The sequence below is a fragment of the Electrona antarctica genome (genome assembly GCF_951216825.1).
Source record: "Electrona antarctica genome assembly, chromosome: 5".
Taxonomy (NCBI): domain Eukaryota; kingdom Metazoa; phylum Chordata; class Actinopteri; order Myctophiformes; family Myctophidae; genus Electrona; species Electrona antarctica.
In genome coordinates, this window is record NC_136810.1 from 43,070,109 (window position 1) to 43,078,519 (window position 8,411).

Genomic DNA, 8,411 nt, shown 5'->3' on the forward strand with positions numbered 1-8,411 from the left:
GCATGGTGTATGGAGCAGTGTTGTCCATGCATGGTGTATGGAGCAGTGTTTTCCATGCATGGTGTATGGAGCAGTGTTCTCCATGCATGGTGTACGGAGCAGTGTTTTCCATGCATGGTGTATGGAGCAGTGTTTTCCATGCATGGTGTATGGAGCAGTGTTTTCCATGCATGGTGTATGGAGCAGTGTTTTCCATGCATGGTGTATGGAGCAGTGTTCTCCATGCATGGTGTATGGAGCAGTGTTTTCCATGCATGGTGTATGGAGCAGTGTTTTCCATGCATGGTGTATGGAGCAGTGTTTTCCATGCATGGTGTATGGAGCAGTGTTTTCCATGCATGGTGTATGGAGCAGTGTTCTCCATGCATGGTGTATGGAGCAGTGTTTTCCATGCATGGTGTATGGAGCAGTGTTTTCCATGCATGGTGTATGGAGCAGTGTTTTCCATGCATGGTGTATGGAGCAGTGTTCTCCATGCATGGTGTATGGAGCAGTGTTTTCCATGCATGGTGTATGGAGCAGTGTTTTCCATGCATGGTGTATGGAGCAGTGTTCTCCATGCATGGTGTAAGGAGCAGTGTTTTCCATGCATGGTGTATGGAGCAGTGTTTTCCATGCATGGTGTATGGAGCAGTGTTCTCCATGCATGGTGTATGGAGCAGTGTTCTCCATGCATGGTGTATGGAGCAGTGTTCTCCATGCATGGTGTATGGAGCAGTATTTTCCATGCATGGTGTATGGAGCAGTGTTCTCCATGCATGGTGTAACTATGGAGCAGGCAGCAAAATAGTTTACCACTATGTGTGAAACCTTGTTACTAGGGGTGTAACGATACATTTTAACAGTGATACGATACGTATCACGATACATGGTTGACGATACGATACATCGATGATATTGGGTTCATTATGGCGATATGATACGATTCAATGATTTGAAATCGATACAGTAACTATTTAGCTTTTGATTTGATTAGACGTCAAGCAAGAATGTTCATCTAAGAAGCGTCAAGGATAAAAAACACAATTACAATACATGTCTTCTGACTTATTTTCCTTGTGGTCCTTGGTCTGGGACAAACAACATTGCAACAAAATACATACAGGCAAACATTAAATCAATAAATGGAGTTGGAACAACAGATGTTCAGGAGGAGAAACGCGCATTGGCCCTGCCCTTCATGCCACTCTCCGCCCTCCATGTCAATCTACCTGTCCCCATTTATACCTGCCCAGTACCACCCAGAATCCTCCATGTTTCGCCCGCCTCGCTGCGTCGCACACTAGCCGCCTTCCTACAGGCTTCTCGCAACCCACCCCCACCCCCTCACCAGGCTCACCTCCTAGCAGCTCCTCTCCCCGCTCCCCCCAAAGGAGCTTTTCGGCACTAGAACTACTACATCCACCTCGCCAAAAGTGGATCAAACGATCAAAACAAAACTCTCTCCTTCTCAGGTTCCTGCGGGGGATATCGTCCATGCGCACCGTAAGACGAACGCCTTACGATGAACGCAACACGACGAGTGCCTTTCGACCTCCTCCCCAAAGACTCCAGGGTCCCTCCATTTCTTCACTGTCAATAAATCCCTTAAACCTCCCCAATGGCGTGTTTATTCCTACTAGTGAAATAACACAATCAATAGCTACACTGCCTATACATCATAAATGTGTATATATTCGTGTATGTGATCTCATTGCTAATATAGTTAAACATGGTACTATTCTGCAACATTTTCTAAAAGCTATGCTGCTGATGCTCATTATATTCAGGGATAGCGAGTTCTATCTTATTGATCCTCCAAATCTAAACAAACATTGTCCCATTTTTCAGTGGTGAACTTGGGCATGGTCAGGTCTGCTATGCTGACTCTGGTAGATGGGAACTTCACTGTGCTTCTGAAAAAGCAAAGACATGGACTCTGTGTGAACCATGGGGACATAGCAGGTTTTTTAAGGGAAACATTTGTTATTGTGTATATAAATAAGTAAACAGTGATTCTCTGGCAAATACATGGACATTATATTTTGAACACATATGGACAAACCTGCACCTTGACATGAGCACAGAATTCATACATTTATCGATGTGTGAATGTGTAGCGATATGGAATGGAAAACTAATTAAACTTTTTTTTCTTCTTAAAATTGCTAAATACAGCACACAAGTGCGTAGTATTGATACAGTCGATTATTTGCATTGCAAATGATTCAATACCGATTATTTGCATTTCAAAACGATACCATATGATACAAAGTCAAACGATACCATATGTTGAGTTTCCATTTTGATATGCTTCGATTCATGAATTTAAAATCGATGTTTCGATGCAGTTACTATACCGTTACATCCCTACTTGTTACCATCATAACTACTGTATATGGCATGAGACTGAATAAGAATACACAATCCCAAACAGAGCTGCCTCTACGCCTGCAGTTCACAGACACCAGGATTCAGATACCATACCCGCACTACTCTATCTCTCATTTGTGGTTGAAGCTGTTCTGAGGGTGCAGGGTAAGCCAAACAGAGTTGGAGTACAGTATCGTACACATAATAAATGTTTAAAATGTGTTTGAGAATAAAACGACTTAATAAATAATAAATAACACACACATCCCTGTCTATAGTATACAAGCATGTGAGTACTGTATATATTTAAGTCTAAATGTGTGCACATATACTGTACACACAAGGCTGAGTGCATAATCCTATAAGAGTATGTGCCACATACTGTGTGAGTATATGTGTGTGCAGTGCACATGTATGCATGTAGGCATACTGCATACTTGTATTACTGTATTACAAGTATAGTCAAATTTGAGAAATAGGCATTGTGAAGACCCCTGCCCTGACAATACAAATGGTTGTTTCATAGTTAGGGTTAGGATTATGGATGCACCGATGCATCGGCACACATATCGGTATCGGCTGATATTTGCCGTTATCGGTATCAGCAACTAAAACTAACATTAACCAATGGCAGTAGCTGATGTTTATCTGTTGTTGGTCCATCCATCCATCCATCTTCAACCGCTTATCCGTAGTTGGGTCGCGGGGGCAACATCCCCACCAGAGAGCTCCAGACTTACCTCTCAACATTACTGACTTCCTCCTGGGGGATCCTGAGACATTCCAAGGCCAGTGAGTCGATGTGTCAGTCGATGTGTCATAGCTCCAACTGCGCCTTGGTCTGCCCCGGGGTCTCCTCCAAGTGGGACGTGCCTCGAGGACCTCACTAGCGAGATGCCCGAGAGGCATGCTGGTGAGAGCTACAGTATGTTGGTGTGTTGGTTATCTGTAGACTACCAAGTTGTAGATTCTGAACATTTATTTCTTGTATTGAAGATGTATTTGTTTCCCTGGCATCAGTATCGGCTATCGGCTGAATTGTTATTTTAAACATTGGTATTGGTATTAGCCAATAATTTCCATATCGGTGCATCCCTAGTTAAGATTAGATATTTAGAGGTTATAGGTTTAAAGGTTGGGGTTATAGAGTTATGCCTGATTTATACTTTAGTTGCGTGCCAGTGTCATGCACCGAATATAGCTCACATCGGCTTGCGCTATTAATATGACTTATCCTTCTGTCTGTGTGTGTGTGCGCGCGTGCACGTGTGCGTGTGGGTGCAGCTGTAGTGTGTGGGATGCAGTGGTGATTCCGTCGACTAAAACTATGGCGAAAATTGTTCGTCAACTACCTTTTTTCACCGACAAAAACTAAATGGAAACTAAATGAAAACTAAGCTACGATGACTAAAATTAAGACTACATATAATTTCGTCAACAAATAAAAACTAGACTAAAATGTTAGGAAGGGACTAGTGGATAAGAGATCCAGTCGAACTAAAAGAACTAAAATTGTATGCTTGGTTGCATGCTGAAAATAGCAGATCTACAAGCTCACTGTGACGCATTGTGAGCTTGTAGATCCGCTAACGGCACCAAGGCCCGCCAAAATGCATTTTAGTCGACTAAATCAACAGTAGACATTCCAGGTGACTAAAATGTGACTAAAACTAAATTTTATTTTATTCAAAAGACCTGCATATTTGACTAAAACTAAAATCTAAAATTGCTGTCAAAATCATGTATCATGTCATGTGTGCGTGCGTGCGTGCGTGCCTTGGGGGGACAGTGTGTATGTGTCTATAGGTTGACCCCTGTCAGGTAGGGGGGATAATCTGTAATGTAACAACTAACAGTTGTCAGTTTGATTCACACTGGCCAAACTAGAACCCAGTGAAATATTGAGTTTTAATTTACCTCTGAGTGGACCAATTCAGCCAAATTGACCCGTGACGCGGTGTAGGTCAATTTTGTTCATCAAATTGTATCAAATGGAAAGTTGAAGATTTTACTGCATAGCCACTAACTCACTGGCAGTGGCAATGGTACAATATCAGTCTTTTTTTTCCTTTTTTTTTTTACACATCTCTTTATTGATTTTTTCAGACAATAAAACAAAACTTGCAACAGGAAGTGCAATGAAAAAGAGGTCTGTTTTTTAACAAACAAATGAAAACAATTAACAGAGAGCATAACCAAGTGGAAATCAGTGTCAGAAAAAAGCAAAGTTAAAAATAGACAATACCCGCTTACAACGGATTATTGTACATTCTCTAAATTATAACGGATGAAATTAAACTGTTACTCATTTTGTGGAACCCCCCCATGGACCCCTGCAAGGGTGTACAAGAATCAGTGCCATATATGCATTACAATTTGTCATGCGCTAATATATCATGTGCTAATATATCTTGGCAGTTACAATTTGTCTACCCACTACACAACTAAATTATTTAAGCTGTATTTGGTGTCCTTCTGATTGGTTGGACCTCAGCACACATACTTCATCTGCAACACTGTATAACAAGACAACATTAGTAGACTATATAGTCTACTATATTCACATTAAGGTATATACCTTAATGTGAATCCATTTTGTCCATAGTTCAATGCTGACGTAAAATTGCCACGGCATCCTGTGCCAAATCAATTTCCCAACCTCGCTCTTGGCATACAAGTGTCCCAAGGATTCTGGTACTAATGCTCTGAGTCTGAGTCACGGACATTACAAAAAAAAGCATGCAGGAGATTATACGTAGGTTGGAACTGTGAGATGGAGACAGTCCCCCTGCCAGCATCATGTCTGTTTTTATGCTTGTTTGTTTATTCCCCACCTGCAGTTTCCACCTGTACACCTATAGGGTCCCCTAGCTGTCACCTATTGGACAGGAGTCAGGACTGGAGGTGTCTTGCTGTTCTGAGTGCCTACACAGCAACAGGACATCCACACAAGAATCAGTCCACTTTCCCCCTGCAATCTGCAGTGTGTCTAGGGCTGTGATTGTGAATAGTAGGGGTGGGACGATATATTGATATCGCAATATAAATCGCAGCAACACCGCCGGGTAATCTCCACACTGACTTGAGACTTGACAAACAGAGCCAATCTCACCTCAGCCAAAATATCCCAAAACAATGTCTGGGGAACAGAACTGTTCCTTTTCCTCAGACAAATTTTACTTTAATTAAAAGGTAAGATGCATTGGCTGTAATTGGGTCAAGGATCTTGCTTTCGTGAGCAATGGTGTACGAGATTGGTAATAAATTGGTCAAATCATGACATTGTTCTGGTGGAAATAAATAAATAAATCTGCGTCGTCGTCGTCCCACGCAATTCTAGCCTACCTAAAGGTAAAATCCACCCGCCGCTTATGGCTGAAACAATTTAATTCTTTACTGTTGATCATTGATCATGCTGAAATGTTGAAACAAGATGCTGAAACAATTGAATGTGTTCGTTGTGAACTGAAAGCGCACCACTGTGTTTATTAGCAAACTGTAAATAAAGTACCAAAAACCCGGGGCGGGGGGGCACCCACTGCCGTTATAAGAACTTTCCACCACTGTCGTGAGGTACCCATATCGTCCCAGCCCTAGTGTATAGCCCTCCAATGTATCTCCATATAGATCAGACCAAGAGTCTCTCGCAATGATGCATGACCATGAAACTGGGGGGGATACAAAAAAAAACCTTCACCCTACAGCTCGCGAGGTCCCTTGGCCTCGCGAGCTGTACTGTGGGGGAAACATTGTAACGGTCCGAGCCTCTTTCACGTGCCGTGATTAAAAACCAACGGTGCCTGGGTGTGCCTCATTTGAAAGAACCTTCACTGAAATAGCTCTTCCTACACAAGGACACGTCGCTGTTTACCTCCCCTCGTGTCTTTAACACATTTAGACCTGAGGACGTGTCTGTGTCACCTTATAGCTTTTAACGACTTTGTCTTTAACCATTATTTTAAACTTTAGCTGTTGAAAAATAGCAGATCTGGGCACCGAGTGCCACACTACAAGCTTGTAGATCTGCTATTTTTGAAAAATTGTGAATGTGGCGCAAATCTTTAAATATATACGTTTATAACTCAAATATTGCTCCTTGGGGAGTCCCTGGAACAACATATTTTCATATTGGGGCCGGCGGTCAATTACATATCATTTTTGGGGATCCTTGACATGAAATAGTTTGAGAACAGGGTTTTTTAGAAAACTGTCATGATTTAGAAGACATTTTGTAGAATCTGTTCTCAGGTCTAGATGTCTTAACGGGGCCTCCTCCGCTGTCGAGGTGTTGAACAGATGCTGTCTAAACACTTCTTAACAGGTTCATAACTTCATACCATCTGTGCAACCAAACCAATGAATCAGAATGAAACCCTTTTTTCTTGGTAAAAAGCTTGACGGTGTGTAGTGGCAGGTTTCCAAAAGCTCTATCTTCCTTCCAGCTGCTTCTGTGAGTTCAAGCGACGTACGACTATAAGACAAGACAGAGATTAGTCACAGTTCCACTCAGGATCAGCACAGAGATTAGCCAGCATTTAAAATGAGTTCATTGGCCTATCGTTTGGCAGATAATACGATGCAACAAGTCATGCTTTGCTGTGCACGAGATTGTATCCAAAATGAAGTGAGGAGAAGTTTTCAACTCCGGCACACAGTCAGCGCAGGCAGTGGCACACTTTAGCGCCACGAAGATGCCAAAAGCCGCGAGCGGCAGGCGTCCCTTCCTGCCGCTCCACCCATGCACCCATGCGGCAGAATGCCATGGGGGCAAGCGTTTGAAGCTACACCCATGCAGCAGCGTGGGTGGATCTTCATTTCCATCCACCAGCTGTCTAAAAACCAGGAAGAGACGCCTGCCACTGAATGAAATTACTGCATCCATGGAATAGAAAGTTTGCTGAAAAGTTAAGTCCCCAAGACTGGAGTTCAGAACTAATGAACTAGCTGGTAGAATAGAACACTCAAGGCCTGCGGGGCTGGTGTTGAGAACCACTGATCAAATTCATAGGCATATAAAGCTTTTTTCCGGAATTTCACTGTTGTTTAACACATGTCACCAACTTTTAGCACTTCGCTTCGTTAATGCAGACATTTGGCAGCATTATCTGCAGCTTTATTGTCACGTCACTGCCCTTAATGAGGTGACATTTCAAACAGAAATCCTCAGGTTATTGTGAGCCTGGTTCTGGTTCCAGCCTGATTCGCTGTGATGTGTAATTGTCACTCGTGTAGCGAAGTGACAATTACAAATCCACGGAACGCAGCGAATCAGGCTGGAACCCAGGCTATACAGGTTATGGCCATCGGCCGGGGCATGTGCTTGCTTGTCCCTTTAGAAATAGTCCTTTTTGTGCCTGTTCATTTCCCCATACATGCTCCGTTTATGAGCGAACATAGGTACTGGTTATCTGATGGAAGGCGTGGCACCGGCCTGGCCTGGCCAGTGACATTTGCTTACCCACCATGTGGCCCCTAGCCCTAGTGTACCGAGGCCAGATGGCCATTGAATCTTCCAAAAACATATATCACGCAATGCACACATGCATGTGCTCACAGTCACACGCACACAAGCGGTCAAGCGCACAAGCACACTGCACACACTGCACGTGCACACACACACACACACACGCACATGCACACGCACACGCACACACACAAACACACGCACGCACACGCAAACGCACACGCACACACGCACACATACACACACATGCTTAATATCAACATATGCATCCTACGCGCACATTCTCAGACCAGCGTCACTCTAGTCTAGCGGGACAGAAAAAGAGTGAGATATAGCGACTGAACAAGGATCGATTTGTCACCCGAAATAATTTATAAAGCATCCTGATAGAACGCCAGAAAGTAAACTCGGGGGGAAGAAATGGCTGTAGGCTATTATGATTGGACTTTTGGGTAAATCAATGCTTTTGTCCCTCTCTCTCTCTCTCTCTCTCTCTCTCTCTGATGGTGCAGAGCTTGTTTGCTCTTGGTGAAATATCACCACAAAGTTCAATGTGCAGCCCTTCAAACTCCCTATATATTTCTTTCCCCTTCCA